Source organism: Bubalus bubalis, chromosome 18 (genome assembly GCF_019923935.1).
Source record: "Bubalus bubalis isolate 160015118507 breed Murrah chromosome 18, NDDB_SH_1, whole genome shotgun sequence".
Classification (NCBI taxonomy): domain Eukaryota; kingdom Metazoa; phylum Chordata; class Mammalia; order Artiodactyla; family Bovidae; genus Bubalus; species Bubalus bubalis.
In genome coordinates, this window is record NC_059174.1 from 29470313 (window position 1) to 29492091 (window position 21779).

Consider the following 21779-nt stretch of genomic DNA (forward strand, 5'->3'; position numbering starts at 1 on the left):
TTACTTTTTCTTCTATCAGACACATACCTCTATGAATGCCACTAAAATACCACTGCATCTGCACTTTTGGAAATATATAGCATTCTTATTACATATTGAGTGTTCATTCACATAAAAATACCCTTTGATATTTCATATGAATGGCTGTTTACCCACATCTGTCTCATCTCAAATAGATTTTTTTTCCCCTGAATGTGAGTTTAGGACTATACATTTATCTATGTTAAATGTAATCACTTCATTCTATCAAGATATGATTTTGTCACTTGATATATTAACTATCCATTCCAACTTTGGTAATCTAAAAAATCTGGTCTGATGTGTGTTCCCATATTAAGTCATTATCAAAGTGTAGAAGGGGGAAGATCTTCAACAGAATATGTTAGCTTATCACTGAAAATGAGCTTAGAAGGGTATTGGTGCATTAATAAAAATTCCTTGGATATTTGGGTATATATTAATACTTTAAAAGCTAATATTTAAAAAAACTTACTTTGGGTTGTGCTCTGTGCAAAAAGATTATTTAATGTTTCTCTTACAATAATACTACAAACAAAGGGTCATTGCCCCTATTCATACACAAGGAAATTGAGACTTGAAGAAGTAAAGTTACTTACAGCAAGACTGAATAACCCAAATAAGTTAAGAATTTATTTCTCCAGAGTTTTCTCCTCCTGGTCCCTGCACTGTACTCTCCAGCTGTACATATCTGATTGCTTATTATCACCCCCGACTCCAATATTTCTGATAACTTTGCATACATTGCTCCCATGTTCTGGAGTTCCTTATCCTCTCCATCGTGTGTTTTGCACCAACAACCTCTTACTCTGCCTTTGACATTGAGTGCAAGAGTCATTCCTCCATTCTCCTAGTGGGAATAAAGCCTATTGTTTGTGGACTAAGAGATATAATGCATGTAGTGCTGTGACTATGGTTTCTTAAGGAATACTTATTAGACACGACTGAGCGACTTTCACTTCATTGTGTGTGTTAGTTGCTCAGTCGTGTTCAACTCTTTGGGACCCCGTGGACTGTAGCCCACCAGGCTCCTCTCTCCATGGATTCTCCAGGCAAGAATACTGGAGTGGGTTGTCATTTCCTTCTCCAAATCACTTCATTAGTATCCCATTTTATTTGATCCTCACCACACTATTTGAGGCATATGTGGTTACCCACTTTACAACTCTTAGAAAAATGGAATGGATTGCTTAAGGCCGAGAGACAGAGAGACCATATCTCTTGACATAGAGGTAGTTCATTAAGAGCTATGAAAGGGCACTTAAATAAGACCTAAGGCTTTACCATGGTTTACTAGACTCTGTATCAACTTGTCCATGACTGCCTTTTCTACCTGATCTCAGATCTGCCTTTCTCCTAGCTCACCACACTATAGCCACTGGCTTTCCTGCAGTTCTCCTAAGTAGTATTCCCATCACCTCACTTTCTTTCATTCCTTCCTAGAAACTACAAATTTTCTACTCATTTATACATACACTTGATCATGTGATTTCACTTCAAATATGAAAGCTTCATAAGGATAGGAACCATGTCTATTTTAGTTACCGTCATATCTTTCAGTTCAGTTCAGTTCAGTCGCTCAGTCATGTCCGACTCTTTGTGACCCCATGAATCGCAGCATGCCAGATGCCCCTGTCCATCACCAACTCCTGGAGTTCACTCAAACTCATGTCCATTGAGTCCGTGATGCCATCCAGACATCTCATCCTCTTTGTCCCCTTTTCCACCTCCCCCAATCCCTCCCAGTATCAGAGTCTTTTCCATTGAGTCAGCTCTTTGCATGAGGTGGTCAAAGTACTGGAGTTTGTCCCCTTTTCCACCTCCCCCAATCCCTCCCAGTATCAGAGTCTTTTCCATTGAGTCAACTCTTTGCATGAGGTGGTCAAAGTACTGGAGTTTCAGCTTTAGCATCATTCCTTCCAAAGAAATCCCAGGGCTGATCTCCTTCAGAATGGACTGGTTGGATCTCCTTGCAGTCCAAGGGACTCTCAAGAGTCTTCTCCAACACCACAGTTCAAAAGCATCAATTCTTCGGCACTCAGCCTTCTTCACAGGCCAACTCTCACATCCATACATGACCACTGGGAAAACCATAGCCTTGACTAGACGGACCTTTGTTGGCAAAGTAATGTCTCTGCTTTTCAATATGCTGTCTAGGTTGGTCATAACTTTTCTTCCAAGGAGTAAGCGTCTTTTAATTTCATGGCTGCAGTTACCATCAGCAGTGATTTTGGAGCCCCCCAAAAATAAAGTCTGACACTGTTTCCACTGTTTCCCCATCTATTTCCCATGAAGTGATGGGAAAAGATGCCATGATCTTCCTTTTCTGAATGTTGACCTTTAAGCAACTTTTTCACTCTCCACTTTCACTTTCATCAAGAGGCTTTTGAGTTCCTCTTCACTTTGTGCCATAAGGGTGGTGTCATCTGCATATCTGAGGTTATTGATATTTCTCCTGGCAATCTTGATTCCAGCTTGTGCTTCTTCCAGCCCAGAGTTTCTCATGATGTACTAGGAACACATAATACATAGTAGGTGTCTTATGTGTTTCTGTTGAATGAAGGAAGAACAGAGTTTTAACAGAGCATGCAGAGGAGCATCTAAGTCCTCACAGAGAGTAAGGGAAGACTTCTGAAGAAGAAATATGGTTATCAAAAGGTAAAGTAGAAAGCAGTTAATCCAAACCAGGTGGGTAGATAATGAACCACAGGAGACTTCTAAATGATGACCGAGTTTGTCACCCTTTCCTCTACCCCTCTACTCCACAGCATGGAACATTTGGAAATTTTGATTTGTGCAACTTGTGAGTGCTGCTGGCATCCTTTGGGTAGAAGGCATGGACATTGCTAAATGTCCTATAATACAAACTCATACCCACAACAACACTGCATACCTGCAGAAGAGGCTTACTTGTTCTCAATGGTGAGAAATCCTGGCATAACCTGATTAACTTTCCCCTGTAATATTCTATTTCCTGAATCTTCCACATACATCACTTCTCAGTCTCTGCTTCCTCTTCTCCCAGTATTCTCTAGTTTTTCCTGTGTGGCTACTTCCACCCTGGGATAGACTAAAGTTTCCCATGGAGTTACTGAACTCAACAGCTTCCCATCTTCCTTGGAGATGCTGCAATCAAAAGTCAGCCTGAGACTCTGTAGCTCAGAGCTGGAGAGGGCTGGAGTCTCATGTTGTCAAGAAAGCATGGCTGTCTAAGTGAGGCACCACAGGTAGTAACTGATGCATTTTAAAGAGTGCTCAGACCCAGGATGCAGGCATTCAGAAGTACAGGCTGAGAAATCACTTGGATTTTGCTGAAGTTGAAGCATAGAGTCCACTCTGTATGTACTTTATCTGTCTTCTCGGGTCTTCCCTGATGAGTTTAACAATCTTGAAAATTTAGAATTGACTCAATTCAACCAACTCAGCAGTGATTGTGTGCCAAGGGGCTTTATCCCTTTTTAGGAAACCAGCTTCAGTGAGATTTTATAGTCTCTTGAAGCCTGGGGACTCCTCCTTGACACTTTAGTTTTATAAAACTCTGATAAGAGTGTAAAACAAAAATTGATGAATTTCAACCAATTTGAGCAACTTCATTATCAGTAGACTGGTAGAAGATGCTAAGCACACTTCATTTCTAATGATTTGATTTTAATTATCATTTATAACTATAATCTAACTTCAGTAACACTCTGTTAAATGAGTACAGAAATGTATTTATTGATTCACGCATGAACAATACAATATCATGCATTTGGATGTTGTTGAAATAGCTGGATAGCTATGTACCCACATATTTTCTACATTTTTCTCACATTCTTTGATTATGATTCTTCTTTTTTATGTTTCTTACTGTGATAATGAGTCTTCTAAATTGCTGTTTGTAATAAATTTGGGGTAAGATTATTCACTTTTCCTTGTATTTTTTTATTTTACGTTCTGAATGTGGGATCCTACAGAGAGCTACAAATTGAGAGAAACAAACATTTCAGAGAAAACAGATCTCCAGAGCTTTGAAAAGAGCAAAGAACTGACTATTTGAAGGGCTTCAAGTATGCCAAGTGGCCATCATAACTCACTGCACATTTCAAGAAGGAAAAAACAAATCAAGATCTGAAGACTTCACAGAGCCTTTTGTTTGCTGAGAATGTTTTCCCTGTGCACTGGCTATAATTATTGTTAAGATTCATTTTTAAGAACAACTTACTTATCTCTCATTGAAATTTAGAATGAGAAAGACAATTTGAGGTCATCTCTATTTTTAAATGAGGATTATCAGAATTGTCAGTGGCAGAGTTGGGATGAGAACCCTTATGTCCCAATGCTTCTTTCAAAACGTTTTGCACTATGTCACACTTCTGAGGGCTGTATCTTAAGAATGAATAATAGTAGTACCTCAAAAGCAAGTCCACATTAACATTTTTGAATCAGTCTCTTTGAGAGTCCTGCTTACTATAGAATCTGGGGATGTCAAAACTGAGAGAATCTTAGAGATCCCCTGTTTTCCTCTCTCAAAGTCCTAAATTAGAAACTGAAGTCTGGAAGTTTGAAAAGCACTAATATTCAACAGGATTTGTCTCTTTCCATCTCAGAATTACTTGCATAGGAACAAAACCTTCAAACTCTCAGGTATCGTGAGCAAAAATGCAATCTGAATGATGAGCAACAATGACTAATTCCTTGCGGATAAGGTAGGGGTTTTTTGATCCAAGAGTTCCTTCTCTCTCATTAGTTTAGTGTACTTTCAACATAAAAAGCATTTGTGACTTCTTTTTGTACTAGAATTTACCTACAGCCTTAATGTTGTTGGCTCAAAATATAGTGCACCTCAAGTTATTTATTTCTCTTTAAAAAAGCAAGCAAACGTACTTTGATAGTTTAAAAAAAGACATCTACACATCTCATAGCGATTGCTTATCTAGAGTGATGAAAACCAACCTAGATGTCCATCAGCAGATGAATGGATAAGAAAGCTGTGGTACATATACACAATGGAGTATTACTCAGCCGTTAAAAAGAATACATTTGAATCAGTTCTAATGAGGTCGATGAAACTGGAGCCTATTATACAGAGTGAAGTAAGCCAGAAAGAAAAGCACCAATACAGTATACTAACGCATATATATGGAATTTAGAAAGATGGTAACGATAACCCTGTATGCGAGACAGCAAAAGAGACACAGATGTATAAAACAGTCTTTTGGACTCTGTGGGAGAGGGAGAGGGTGGGATAATTTGGGAGAATGGCATTGAAACATGTATAATATCATATATGAAACGAATCGCCAGTCCAGTTTCGATGCAGGATACAGGATGCTTGGGGCTGGTGCACTGGGATGACCCAGAGTGATAGTATGAGGATGTGGGTTCAGGATGGGGAACACGTGTACACCCGTGATGGATTAATGTTGATGTATGGCAAAACCAATACAATATTGTAAAGTAATTAGCCTCCAATTAAAATAAATAAATTTAAATTAAAAAAAAAGAAAAACAGTGCAAAAGGAAAATCAAAGAACGCTTGTAAAATAACTTTTTTGACTATTGTATTTTTCACCCCTTAACACCTTTTATAATGCCTTTAGCTTTTTTTTAATGTAAGTTATCCATTGTATATGTCAAACTATCTCACGATCAAGTAACTTGCAGTCACTTGTTTTCTAAAAATCTAAACTTTTTGCAACAAATCTGACTTATTATTTGTATATTTCACTCCATTTTATGAATTTTTAGAAAGCACACAATGGTGATAATATTACCTTTTTTGAATCAAATAATTGAGTGTGCTAATAATAGTAATATAAAGGAAAAAAAGGTTTCAAAGGCTCAGTTTGGCAAAATGAATGATGGGTATTATTAGTTATGAATAAAGAAATGAATACTGTATAATAATGTATAATATGAAGTTTCAGCAAATTTAAGTGGCCCAATAGTCCTCAAGAGCATGTGCAAAATTCCTGGATATGGATTTTCTGAAAAGGGTAAAAAAAAGTTTATCTATTGTCTATTGTCTATTTATCTTTCACCTATCTATTCATCTTTCCTTCAGATGAAATTTCCCATATGTTTATATATTTATAAACTGGGTATATTACTTTTAAAAATAGTTTAGCAACATGCATGATACATTGGAAAACAGAGTATGATTTAAGTGAGGGACTCAAAAAAAAGGAAACATATATGAATCTTCCTTGACTTATGATATGTATACATTCTAATAAACCCATTATAAGTTGAAATATCTTAAGTCAAAAATGCTTTTAATATACCTAACCTGTCAAACATCATAGCTTAGCCTAAGCTACCTTAAATGTGTTCAGAACACTTGCATTAGCTTGCATTTGGCAAAATCATTTAATATATTATATAATAAAGTGTCAAATATCTCACACAATTTACTTAATACTGTGCTGAAAGTGAAAAACTGAATGGTTTCTGGATACAGATGGGTTCTAAGTGTATCATTTGTTTATCCATGTGATTGTCTGGCTGACTGGGAGCTGTAGCTCATTGCCACTGCCCAGTAAGATGAGAAAGTATCGTGCTACATTTAATTCACCCTGGAAAAGATAAAATGCAAAATTTGAAGCAGAGTTTCTACTGAATGCATATCACTTTCCTACATTGTAAAACTGAAAATCTGTCAAGTTAAAACTTCTTAAATCAAGGACTGTCTATAATCAGTGGAGATTTAGTGACCTTAAGAAAAGAGCAAAGAATTGTTCGGGGTAAAGAGCACACTCATGATTTCTCAATGTTTGTTGTGTTTCTCTTTGGTTTTGTTTTTAGGCAGTGTGGTGTCATGTAAAGAGCATGATTTTGGAATATGGCAGAACTGAGTATACCGAACGATGCTGGAGCGTTCTTCGTCTTCCAGGAACATGGCACGCTCCGCTCAGGGCCTCTGCACTTCATAGTGGCTCTCCTTGAAATGCTCCTCCCCTATGGCTTTTGCAGCCTTGCCTCCTTGGCAGATTTCTGCTTAAATATTCCCTCTTCATGGAGGTCTCCCCACACAACATTTCTAAAATAGGCCTCTCACATAATTTCAGCTTACCCTGTAATTTTCCATTGCCTCCATAACCAAAATCAAAGAAAGACTGGAAAATACTTGGGTTATAAAAGACATGAGCTTTCGAAAAATACATACATTACCTCAGTAATTTGTTCTGTAGCATAAATGCATTAATGCTTCTTCCAGTCATGCTTAACTTACTTTCATAAAGTGACCTAAGTACTTAAATAATCTGCCTCATTATGTCTTAAAACATTTGAGAATTCTGTTCATTCCATTTGAAAAATAGGTTTAACACAACTAATAGGAAGTCATTTGATGCAGCACCCGAGCATCTAGGGGGATCCAACAGACTAATGGGTACCGTATTAATTCATGATACTACACAAGTAAAATGAAATGATGCATTTGCTATTTATGCTTGAAATCTGTGCGTAAACAATTTGATATAAGTGCAGGCGATTGATGAATAAAACATCACTGATCAAGCTGGCTGGAACTAAATTTTGGCTCAATCCTGCTGGTTTAATTTCATTTGGTGGGTTTTTCCTTCCTTCTGATGTTGTTTTCATTGGAGGTGGATAAATATATAGTATTTATGGGAAAAAAATGAGCAACATGAATTTAAATACCTGTAATAAGTGACAAGAGTTGTTCAGCTGCTCTCAGCTTTTATGCATCTCCTAAAGAGAAATATAAACATAACTCTTCATGTCCACCCCAGGGGAAAAGTGTCACTGTGTCTTTAAAACACATGTCTGGAACTTCCCTGGTGGCCCACTGGTTGAGAATCTGCCTTTCAATGCAGGGGACTCTGCTTTTCATCCCTAGTCAGTGAACTAAGATCCCACAGCCAGGCAAGGGGCAACTGTCTGCCTACCGTGACTATTGAGCCTGTGCACCTCCATTAGAGAGCCTGGATGCAGCAAAGTACAGAATCCATGTGCTCTGGAGCCCACGTGTGCCACAGCTACAAAGAAGCCTGTGTGCCACAAGGAAGAATCTGCGCTCCACAACTGAGACTCGATGCAACCCTAAATAAATAAATAAAAATACAACAGGTCTGTCTGAAAAGTTTAAGTCAATGGGTTAAGGCATTTCCTTCTTCCTCATTCTCCTTATGCTTGGAAAAATTACACATGGGATATTAAAAGATATTTATATAAGAACAAGAGTCCATCAACATTCTTTTGGGGAAAATAATCTTGAACACTGATTTTTGGTGCAGGAGAGAAAAGTGTATATTTTAGTAACTCAGGTGGCATCGATAGATGAACAAACTATCAAGTCAGTTGTATAATTCATGGAATTTATCATAATACAGTTTGAGCTTTTTTCCTTGAATGATAAATAATTTCTATCTAATTGCAACACATCTATTCCTTACACTGATGTCCTTTAAGGTCCAAAGCTGGCTGTATGATACACGAAAATATATATAACAAAACAAGAACCTTTAAAAGGAAGGATCCCTGCTATGTATCAAGTTTCTCGCGTGTGTCATCCCATGTAATTTAGTACTAATAAATGAATATCAAAGCCTTCCTCATTTTTGAAACAAGTGCTTAAGTAATTTAAAATAAGGGGAAAAAAGGTAATTTGACTGTGTCTCTTGCCTGTTTCAGTGTATCCAAAGAATCCTATGCCTCTAAAATGCCAGGACCTAGTAAAATGATCTAGAAGTCCAAATGCAAGTTGACTTAATGTAACAGCAAATAAAATCTGCTGTACTCATCTCCTAATATATCTAGCCAGCTACACAGAAAACAATGTGTGGCTTCACAATTTCAAAAGCTTATATATAAAAAAAACTTATAAGAGCTTCATTCTAGCTGAAATTATATGTGAAATATGATCTTTATTTGCTGTGAGAAGCTTCTAGAATTAGCCATTACTTCTGTTACTTCAACTGTATTTAAGTATTAGAGTATTGAGTTTTATTTCATACTTTTTATTTGATTTTAAAAACTTTCATGTTTTCTTTTTCTTAATGTGTCAAATATTTCAACATTCAGATAGTATTTAAATTGGGACCAAATACAGTGCTAAAATATTATAAAATTAAATAATATCTAATAAGTATACTTACTAGAAAATTATAAAATCCTAACAATTGTATCCACAGCCTGGTTAAAAAAAAAAAAAAAACACTTGAAAGATGTGTATGCGTATCAATACATATACATATACATTCATGCATGCTAAGTTGCTTCAGTCATGTCCAACTCTGTGCAACCCTATGGACTGCAGGCTACCAGCCTCCTTTGTCCATGGGATTCTCTGTGTAAGAATACTGGAGTGAGTTGCCATGCCCTCCTCCAGGGGATGTTCCCTGCCCAGGGACTGAACCCATGTTTCTTATATCTCCTGCAGTGGCAAGTGGGTTCTTTACCACTAGCACCATCTGGGACACCCTATACACTTATATATGGATATAATTACATCATTTTATTATATTGAAATCTATAGTATATATAAAGGCTTCAGAAAGTTTTTTGGCAGTTTTGAGATCCTCATTTGACATGTGAGTTATAAGCAATAAACTGGTTGGGCTGCTTGAATGGTATATATCATTTCTCATCTAAAAAAAGATAAACATAATTGCAAATTAAAAAAAAAAAGATCTTAGGTGACGTCCCTAGACAGCATGGAGAGTTAAATGACTAAAAGCTAAAGCTCGCGATAACGGGGTCAAGATAGAGCGAGAGAAAAATAAGAGACCAGATCAAGATAGTTTTTGCATTAAAAAAAATGATTAGAAGGGGGTGTGAGAAATCAATACAGAGATTTAGAAAAAGAATGGAAAGATTTATCAGTATATAACAATTTTCCAATAGAAGCTTTATCTTAAAATTCAAATGGACAGATACTAGAGTGAGAGAATGTGCATTCTATGCCTGATCTTAAAAGACATTTCTAGAGTCAGGTCACAGATGAACAATTCAGTCTGAAACCCCAGCTCAGGATGGAGGGGGAAACAATGGGTCTTTTGTTAAAAACAGAGTACTGGGGAGGAAAGAAATTGAAATTTGAAATTTCAATTTGAAATTAGTGACTTAAAATGTCATTCAAAGTAGAAGACTGGATATATACATAGAAAAATATGTGCTCATAATTTTACTGCTGGGTTTTCTTGGCAGAAGATGGCAAATAAAGACCTCACTTTATGGGACCAAATCATACACATTGTGCTGATGGTGTCTGATATTTCGTGTAACCATGGGTTTTAGCTGTATTTAATATCACTTCCGGCAATAAGCCTAAGAACATATAGGCCAATTTTTACACATTTTGGATAGTTACTGTATGTTTTCCATTGCTACTGTAACAAATTGCCACAAACTTAGTTGCTTAAAACAATGCAAATTTATCATCATACAGTTTGGAAGAACAAAAAGTTGATACAGGTCTCAGAATCCATTTCCTTTTCTTTTTTTTAACCTCCTAGAGGCTCCCCACATTCCTTGGCACTCAGCCCCCTTTGTCCATATTAACAGCCAGAAAAAATTATATCTCTCTGATGATTCTTCTCTATTATATCTCCCTCTGACCAAAGCTGGGAAAGACTTTTGTTTTTAATTTATATTTTAATTTTAATTGTAGGATACTTTACAATATTGTGATAGTTCTTGCCATACATCAACATGAATCAGCCAGAGGTATACATCTGTTCCCTCCCTCTTGTACTCCCCATCCACCTCTTTCCCCCTCCCACACCTCTAGGTTGTCACAGAGTACCAGCTTTGGGTTCCCTGCATCATATAGCAAACTGCCACTGGCTATCTATCTTGCATATGCATGTGGTAATAAGACTGGTTCAATGCTGTTCTGATTTTAAGAATTTGTTTGGCCTATTGTGCCCATTTGGATAACCCATAATATTCTTCCTACCTCAAGATCTTTAACTTGAATCGCATCTAATATCTCTGTTGCCATATAAGGTAACATTTTTACAGGTTTGGGGGACTTGGTCATGGACATCTTTCATGAGTCATTATTTTCCCTGCTGCAGTTTCTAAAATATTAATGTTTGGGGGCTACCACTCACATTTTTACCTTCAAATATTCTCATTACTAAAAAAATCATCAAAAATATGGTTAGTCACTCATTTATAATCTTAATCCTTGTTTGAATTTTTAGATACTATTGTCTTCTTATAAATTTCTTACAACTTAGTGAAAGATGTGGTTAATTGAAGATAACTGAATACATTTGTTGATGACTTTAATTTACACAAAATGAAAATAAGAGAGGTTTACTTTATTTTGGCTGTGCTATATTCATAGCTCATGACATTCTTCCTTTTCTGGGCTCCCCAACCACATGGAATACAGAATCTAGGGAAAGTACTTTCTTGCCTCTAGACGCGTGTATATGCTTTCATCCTAATTTTGCAAGCCCCTCTTCCACTGCTTGTGGTTACCCACTCAAACACTTCTACGCTACAACTTATGAACCTATAACAACCAGTAACACTGAAGAAGCTGAAGTTGAACGGTTCTATGAAGACCTATAAGACCTTTAAGAACTAAAACCCAAAAAAGATGTCCTTTTCATTATTGGGGACTGGAATACAAAAGTAGGAAGTCAAGAAACACCTGGAGTAACAGGCAAATTTGGCCTTGGAATATGGAATGAAGCAGGGCAAAGACTAATAGAGTTTTGCCAAGAAAATGCACTGGTCATAATAAACACCCTCTTCCAAAAACACAAGAGAAGACTCTATACATGGACATCACCAGATAGTCAACACCGAAATCAGATTGATTATATTCTTTGCAGCCAAAGATGGAGAAGCTCTATACAGTCAGCAAAAATAAGACCAGGAGCTGACTGTGGCTCAGACCATGAACTCCTTATTGCCAAATTCAGACTTGAATTGAAGAAAGTAGGGAAAACCACTAGACCATTCAGGTATGACCTAAATCAAATCCCTTATGATTATACAGTGGAAGTGAGAAATAGATTTAAGGGCCTAGATCTGATAGAGTGCCTGATGAACTATGGAATGAGGTTCATGACATTGTACAGGAGACAGGGATCAAGACCATCCCCATGGAAAAGAAATACAAAAAAGCAAAATGGCTGTCTGGGGAGGCCTTACAAATAGCTGTGAAAAGAAGAGAAGCGAAAAGCAAAGGAGAAAAGGAAAGATATAAACATCTGAATGCAGAGTTCCAAAGAATAGCAAGAAGAGATAAGAAAGCCTTCTTCAGTGATCAATGCAAAGAAATAGAGGAAAACAACAGAATGGGAAAGACTAGAGATCTCTTCAAGAAAATCAGAGATACCAAAGGAACATTTCATGCAAAGATGGGCTCGATAAAGGACAGAAATGGTATGGACCTAACAGAAACAGAATATATTAAGAAGAGATGGCAAGAATACACAGAACTGTACAAAAAAGATCTTCATGACCCAGATAATCACGAAGGTGTGATCACTGACCTAGAACCAGACATCCTGGAATGTGAAGTCAGGTGGGCCTTAGAAAGCATCACTACGAACAAAGCTAGTGGAGGTGATGGAATTCCAGTTGAGCTATTCCAAATCCTGAAAGATGATGCTGTGAAAGTGCTGCACTCAATATGCCAGCAAATTTGGAAAACTCAGCAGTGGCCACAGGACTGGAAAAGGTCAGTTTTCATTCCAATCCCAAAGAAAGGTAATGCCAAAGAATGCTCCAACTACCACACAATTGCACTCGTCTCACACTAGTAAAGTAATGCTCAAAATTCTCCAAGCCAGGCTTCAGCAATATGTGAACCATGAACTTCCAGATGTTCAAACTGGTTTTAGAAAAGGCAGAGGAACCAGAGATCAAATTGCCAACATCCTCTGGATCATGGAAAAAGCAAGAGAGTTCCAGAAAAGCATCTCTTTCTGCTTTATTGACTATGCCAAAGCCTTTGACTGTGTGGATCACAAGAATCTGTGGAAAATTCTGAAAGAGATGGGAATACCAACCACCTGACCTGCCTCTTGAGAAACCTGTATGCAGGTCAGGAAGCAACAGTTAGAACTGGACATGGAACAACAGACGGGTCCCAAATAGGAAAAGGAGTATGTCAAGGCTGTATATTGTCACCCTGTTTATTTAACTTATATGCAGAGTACATCATGAGAAACACTGGACTGGAAGAAACACAAGCTGGATTCAAGATTGCCAGGAGAAATATCAATAACCTCAGATATGCAGATGACACCACCCTTATGGCAGAAAGTGAAGAGGAACTCAAAAGCCTCTTGATGAAAGTGAAAGAGGAGAGTGAAAAAGTTGGCTTAAAGGTCAACATTCAGAAAACGAAGACCATGGCATCCGGTCCCATCACTTCATGGCAAATGGATGGGGAAACAGTGTCAGACTTTATTTTTCTGGGATCCAAAATCACTGCAGATGGTGACTGCAGCCATCAAATTAAGAGACGCTTACTCCTTGGAAGGAAAGTTATGACCAACCTAGATAGCATATTCAAAAGCAGAGACATTACTTTGCCAACAAAGGTTCGTCTAGTCAAGGCTGTGGTTTTTCCTGTGGTCATGTATGGATGTGAGAGTTGGACTGTGCAGAAGGCTGAGTGCCGAAGAATTGATGCTTTTGAACTGTGGTGTTGGCGAAGACTCTTGAGAGTCCCTTGGACTGCAAGGAGTCCATCCAGTCCATTCTGAAGGAGATCAGCCCTGGGATTTCTTTGGAAGGAATGATGCTGAAGCTGAAACTCCAATACTTGGGCCACCTCATGTGAAGAGTTGACTCATTGGAAAAGACCCTGATGCTGGGAGGGCTTGGGGGTAAGAGGAGAAGGGGATGACAGAGGATGAGATGGCTGGATGGCATCACTGACTCGATGGACGTGAGTCTGAGTGAACTCTGGGAGTTGGTGATGGACAGGGAGGCCTGGCGTGCTGCAGTTCATGGGGTCGCAAAGAGTTGGACACGACTGAGTGCCTGATATGGTCTGATAACAAGTAAAGAAATTGAATGAGTAATGAAATATCTACTCACAAAGAAACGACTAGCTTCAGTAGTGTGTTCTTCCAAACATTTAAAGAATAAATACTGATAACCCTTCACTAAATCTTTTAGGGAACAACATTTCCTTATTTACTCTGTGAGGCCAATATTATCCTGATACCAAATTCAGACAAATGCATCACAACTAAACTATACTATTTCTACCGACATAGACGTAAACATCTTTAACAAATATACGCAAAAAATAACAACTGTTGGTGAGGATGCAGAGACACAAGAACCTTCACGCATTGCTGTTGAGAATGTAAAATGGGGTAGCCACTTTGAAAAATAGTTTGGGCATTTCTCCAGAAATCCAATGTGAATTTACCACATGAATCAGCAATTTCATTCCTAGGATATAAGCAAGAGAAATAAAAAGCATGCCCACATATACACCAACTAAAGACTGGATAGACAACACATGATATATTCATGCAGTTGGATACCGTTTGGCAATGCACATGAACAAACTACTGATACATTCTACAACATGGAAGAACTTCAAAAATATGCTAAATGTAAAGCTAGACAGCAACAAATGCTTCTTACATGCTTTATCTGAGGTTGGTTGAGGAAATGGATACACACTAAAAAGATACATGGGAAACCTGTAAGGTTGATAGAAATATTCTAAAGTTGGAGTGTAGTTAGCATTTCACAGTTCTAAAAGTCTTCAATGAATTATACATTTACCATGAATTAATTTTAGGGTACTTAAATTATTCTCTAGAAGAAAAACTAGAATACTTCCTTTTAATAAAAAAAATCTAATGTGAACAAAGCACATCCACAAATATATTTTCAGCATTGGGAAAATGCATACATTTTCATGACAATTATTGATTGGAATTTTCTTTTTAAACCAAATGGATATATCTAAAATGGAAAAAATGTATACATTTCCCCATCTTTCTATTAGTATATTTTAGTATCTAATCTCTTCCTGGGTCATCACAGTTTGTTATTTCTTTGCCTACCTTCAATGATGGGGATAGACATACTTAGAATTATTTTATTTTTTCACCAGGAAAAGCAGATGACAGATTGTAATGGATGCATACACTTTCTGATCACAGCACCTCATGCTCATTCCAGTTTGAAAGTGGTTTCACACTAATGTACCAGATTTGATGATTTGAAAAGACATGTCTTTCAAGTTGCCATTATGGATAAATCTCATTTTTATAGGTGTAGTGGAAAAGGTATGGATATCCTGACATAATTAGTCCAAGACTTGATGGAACTATACTTATCTGATGCATTTTCGTCATCATATCCTGTTTAACCTCTCATATCCTGTTGGCATTTTTTTTTCAGTACATATAATAATACTGGCTTAAAAGATTATGGTAGAATATCCTATAAGTCAGTATATGTTCATTGCCTATTATTCAGTAGGAACTTAATACATGGTCATGTTTCCCCACTTTTTGGATGGCATTCTCTATTATATGTATACAAAAAATAATTATTATGATGATCAGAAGGTGATAAATAAATGTGTAAAGAGGATAGGTACTTACTTTTGTGTGAAATTGATTCTTTTTAACACTGTTAATAGTTAGCTAAAGTTTGTTGAGTGCTCACTTTTTCTAGGCAGGCTTCTAAAGTCTTTACAAGCAGTACTTCAACTCAGAGGTTGCTATTATTAGTTACAACATACAAATGAGATGAAGAAGGCAGAGTGATTACGTAACATGGCCAGTGTTGTTTAAATAATAAATAGCAGTCTGATAGTGGCTAAACATGGGGTTTCTCATGGTAGATTTCTTGTTCAAGGAACTTTGAAGTATTAAATGTTAGTCCATGTGAAGCACTTAAGATGTTCATTACTATCTGCCAGATTCTGTACTAAGAATTGTGTCTGAATGGTATTATTTAATCTTTATAAATACTTATTAAAGCAGATTATATCACCCCCATTTGTTTTTGTGTTTTTGGCCCCACACTGTGACTTGTGGGATCTTAGTTCCCTGACCAGGGATCGAACTGGGGCCCTCAGCCGTGAAAACAGTCTTAACCACTGGACTGCCAAACAATACTTATTATCCCCATTTTAAAGTCTGGGAAACTGCAACTTGATGATATCAATTTGATGTTTGATGAACATTAATTCATAACAAGGGTTATTTGATATATTAAATATACAACAAACAAGCTCCTATAAGATTTAACAGACATTTCTCCCAAGAAGACATACAGATGGCCAAGAGGCACATGAAAAGATGCTCAACATCACTAATTATTAGATAAATGCAAATCAAAATTATAGTGAAGTTTCACCTAACACCTGTTAGAATGGCCATCATCAAAAAATCTACAAATAATAAATGCTAGAGAGGGTGAGAAAGGATGGGAACTCTTCTACCCTATTGGTAGGACTGTAAATTGATACAGCCACTATGGAGAAGAGTATGGAGATTCTTTAAAGTTCTAAAAATAGAGCTAGTATATGTAATACCCAGTAATCCCACTCCTGGGTATAAACCCAGAAAAAAAAACATAATTTGAAAAGATATAAGCATCCCAGTGTTCATAGAACTATTTACAATAGCTAGGAAATGGAAGCAACCTAAATGTTGCTTCCATGAATAGAGGAATGGATAAAGAAGATGCAGTACATATATAGTATACAATGGACTATTTTTTAGTGACTAAATTGTGTCTGACTCTATTGAAACCCCATGATCTGTAGCCCACAAGTCTCCTACATCCATGGGATTTCCCAGGCAAGAATACTGGAGTGAGTTGCCGTGCCCTACTCCAGGGTATCTTCCTACCCAGGGAGAGAACCCGCATCTCCCACAGCTCCTGCATTGGCAGGTGGATTCTTTATCACTAAACCACCTGGGATGCTTTCAGTTCAGTTCAGTTCAGTCACTCAGTCGTGTCCGATTCTTTGAGACTCTATGAATCACAGCACACCAGGCCTCCCTGTCCATCACCAGTTCCCGGAGTTCACCCAAACTCATGTCCATCGAGTCAGTGATGCCATCCAGCCATCTCATCCTCTGTCATCCCCTTCTCCTCTTACCCCCAACCCCTCCCAGCATCAGGGTCTTTTCCAATGAGTCAACTCTTCACATGAGGTGGCCAAAGTACTGGAGTTTCAGCTTCAGCATCAGTCCTTCCAATGAACACCCAGGACTGATCTCCTTTAGAGTGGACTGGTTGGATCTCCTTGCAGTCCAAGGGACTCTCAAGAGTCTTCTCCAACACCACAGTTCAAAAGCATCAATTCTTCGGTGCTCAGCTTTCTTCATAGTCCAACTCTCACATCCATACATGACCACTGGAAAAACCATAGCCTTGACTAGACGGACCTTTGTTGGCAAAGTAATATCTCTGCTTTTCAATATACTATCTAGGTTGGTAATAACTTTTTAGAGGCACATAATTCATTCTCAGGATGAATTGTCGAAGGAACTGTTTTACTCAAATCTATTGGATAAGCACTGAGCATTTTCTGAACAGGCACTGATCATTTCAACCTCTGTGTCATTCCTTTTTCTACTTTATTTAGATATGTTAATACATTTGACTTTATTACAGATAAATTTTGTTGACTTTAGAGTCATCACTTTCCCAAACATCACAATATGGATTTGCATGACTCTGTTTAAATACACTACATGCATATTTATAATTTTACTATCAGATAAGTGATGAGCGTATCTTATCATTACAATTATTATTATTATTACCACTTACAGGCTTCTAGTGCCTATTTAAAGTTACCTATAAGCTCTAATATTTGTAAAGGCTATTTAATGCTATGAGAAAACTATACTCATAAGCCAAGTGAAAAAAAAGCAACTTACAAAATTATATGTCTGTCTGTGTGTAATCTAAGATCTAAATAATCAAGGATTACAGTTCTAAAATAACCTAAATATTAAGTTATTCATTCATTCATTCATTTATACATACATATATACATACATATATATATTAATTGTATTTGTCAACTTTGCTGGAGTAAAGTGTCAGTCACTCAGTCATGTCCAACTCTTTGCGACCCCATGGACTATAGCCCACAAGGCTCCTCTGTCCACGGGATTCTGCAGGCAAAAATTCTGGAGTGGGTTTCCATTCCCTTCTCCAGAGAATTTTCCTGACCCAGGGATTGAAACTCTGTGTCCCACAGAGGGAGGTTCTTTACCATTTGAGTCACCAGGGAAGCCCCTTGCTGGAGTAATGGAGATCTTAAAAAAAACCTTTGTTACTTTATTTCATTCCTATGTTTTTTTTTTTTTGTCTGAAAGGGACATGAGCCATGGAAGCGGTCTGTATTTTAGACCTGCTGTTATCATGGCCGGGGGAAAATACCAAAAGCATTGGAATGAACAAACAGTGGATTTTGAGGCTCTGTTTAAAATGGTGTATGACATATATGCTTACATTTCTTTTGGCCAAAGCAAGTCCAGATGAGTAAGGCAGTACTGCCCTTTCATAGGAGATACTGAAATAACATTGTAATGAAAGGGGATGCATAATGCTTTCGTACAAATCAGGAGTGAATAGTCAGCCTAGTTGGAAACAATACTGTAATCTGCCATATTTACTATTATTGGTTATAATCATGAGTACATCAAACATCTTTCTTGCTCTTAGAATATATGCTTGGAACTTCTTGGTGTACTTTCAAATATTCACTTACTCAGCCTTCATAATAGTCTAACAAGGTAGGTACTATTATTATCCACAGTTTTACACATAAGACAACTGTGATACAGTGGAGTTTGGTAAAGTTACTCAAGGTTAAAAAGTTGGCAAGTGACTGAGCTTCCACTCCAACTAGGCATCCTGACTTCAAGATCAATGGTCTTCACATTCCCACCAAGAGAAAGTCAGAGGGGCAGAGTCTTACCATAGTTAGAGGGGATTTCTCTTTTCCTCTGTATAACTTTCTATAGTTTCATAATTTTTTAGTTTTTTAAAATTTATTTATTGTTCTAAAAAATGAAAAGGAAAGACCATGAGAACATACAGCCTGTTAAAATGTCTTATTTCTGTGTCTCAGGAGAAAATACTTTCAGTCATTTGATTCAGTCTTTGAATTTCATCCCATATTCTCTCCTTCCTCTCATAATCTTATAGTATACAGAGGAACTTTGCCTTTTTGCCCTTCTTTGCTGCTGCTGCTGCTAAGTCGCTTCAGTCGTGTCCGACTCTGTGCGACCCCATAGACGGCAGCCCACCAGGCTCTCCCGTCCCTGAGATTCTCCAGGCAAGAACACTGGAGTGGGTTGCCATTTCCTTCTCCAGTGCATGAAAGTGAAAAGTGAAAGCGAAGTCGCTCAGTCGTGTCCGACTCTTCGCGACCCCGTGGACTGCAGCCTACCAGGCTTCTCCGTCCATGGGATTTTCCAGGCAAGAGTACTGCCTTCTCCTGCTCTTCTCTACCAGCACAGAAAGTAACAAAGCTCTGATTCTCATTGTCCTGAACTGAATCATTTAACCTAACTTCCTAATAGCAAGACACTGACATAGCCATAATTCTATTGCTACAGGCCAGAGGCTTAGAAACAGTTAAGATGAACACACTAAATATGAATATAACTTATTTTTTGTTAGATGTTGTGCTTGCCTACATCCATAATGTGGAACTTTAATGGTGAGGAACAGGTCACATTGGTCTTCCAGTCCATATTATTCTTGTGGCTGTTGTAGGCACAATTTGCTATTTATACACCTTTTCATCCCCCCTTCCCAGGAATATTATCACTTTAATTTCCTTGGTGGTTCAGATGGTAATGAATCTGTCTGCAATGCTGGAGACCTGGGTTCGATTCCTGGGTTGGGAAGATCCCCTGGAGGAGGGAAAGGCTACCCACTCCAGCATTCTTGCCTGAAGAATCCAATGGATGGAGCAAACTGGAGGGCTACAGCCTATGGGGTTGCAAAGAGTCAGACAAGGCTGAGTGACTTTCACTTCATCACCCTGTCTTTAATTTTCTGAAGATGGAACATTATGCCATTGAAATTAAAATCATTCCCTCAGAAAAAGGCTGGTTTTATTTGTTTAGAGTGATAACTCTTAAGTGTGATTATTTGCAAGTAGGGTCTCAGTTATATCAGAGTCTTTTGGTTCAAGTACGTCCTATAAGAATGACAGTATTCGCCCACTTGTGGGCACATGATTCCCCCAGTTGAACAATACCTTCTGAGAAGTTAGATTAAGTCATGACTACTTATACCTGTTTCTTTATCTGTAAAATGGAGATCAGTGCATTTTCTTAGCTCATCCCATGGATTTCTATAATAGTATAATGTATGTGTAAGCGTATCATGTATAATTAAGCATAAAAAGTACTGTCTTACTGATACTAATCACAAAATATTTAAAATATTTATTGATTTTCTTATACAATATAAATGACTAAGTAGATCAATGTCCTGACATGGAAACACATACTAACTGCAGACAACAGTACTCTGAATACCCAAGCTTCTAAAAGAAAATTCTTTGGTAACTGTTTTGTCCAATGTTCTTAGGGAGACACTGTGATAAAAATAATTCCAAATTATACATGTTCATTTCAGTGGTTGACTTTGCACTCTAATCACACTGCCAATTTCAGGTTTACTTAGGACAATGAATTAAAATTCAACAGGATGGATAACTCTGCCCTTACTCAGTATACCAACCAATTTTCTCAGAATTTGATTATGCTTGAAATAAATGTATTGAAATAGTAGTCAAGAATCTGGTTGAGGCTGTATATAAAAGACATTTATATTATAATGAAGGTTTGTTTTCTTCTAGGGACTATAGCATACTAAAATACTGGGTGATATTAAAATATTGCTATTAACCATAGCTCAGACTTGAATTCACTGTTACATTACATATGAACAATCAGAGAAAGATTAAAAGACATATGTCAGCACTGAGCTTAAGGAGCACTGAGTAGGGAATTTAAATTTTTCACGGGAGCAACACTGAAGTGGGAAGACAATCTTTTCGAGTTATCTCTGAGTTTTGAGTTTTCTTTTCTTTCCCCTTTATTTGTAGCAAGATTCCAAAGAGTTCAAAAAAGAGCTTTGCACACTGAAATCTATATGAACCATTCTTTTCCTTTTAAATAAACAGGAGAACCATTAAACATTTTAAAAAGAGTATTTCTTTGATTCCAATCCTCAATTTCCTACCTGCTTTTTATTTTTCAATTTGAGGGTGAAATCAGGTAAAAATATCCTTGTTCTTTTTATAGACATAAGAATATCTATCAGTACCAATGAGTGAAGAATTAACGAATAAAAACTTCCAAACATCAAGCCTCTAACATGTGTCACGCACTTGGTACTAGGTGCTTTGTAAATGGTCTCAACCTTTTAAAAATATTCTCTCAAAATCTTCATTTACTTATCTACAAAATCATGGTACTTGTGGTGAAAGATTATTTGGATTTCCCAAGGTCACAAAAACATTAGAAGTGGGAGAATTGGGGTTGATCTCCCGAGCTCTTTACATAATCTTACAATTTTCCCCTAAGAAAACTGGTACTTCTTGATGTCAGTATTTAGTAGTCAGTATCCTGTGGTTCTCCATTTAGTTTACCATAGAAATTGTATATATTTAAAAATCAATTTGTCCAATGTATTTCCAGCAAGCAGAGGACGTTGCATTTCCTTTTAACTGAAAGTAACTGTGTAAAATGTAATTAGTGCCCTGAATGAAGGCTGGAGAGGAAAATCTCATTGTAAACTCCTCTTGGAAATTAAAG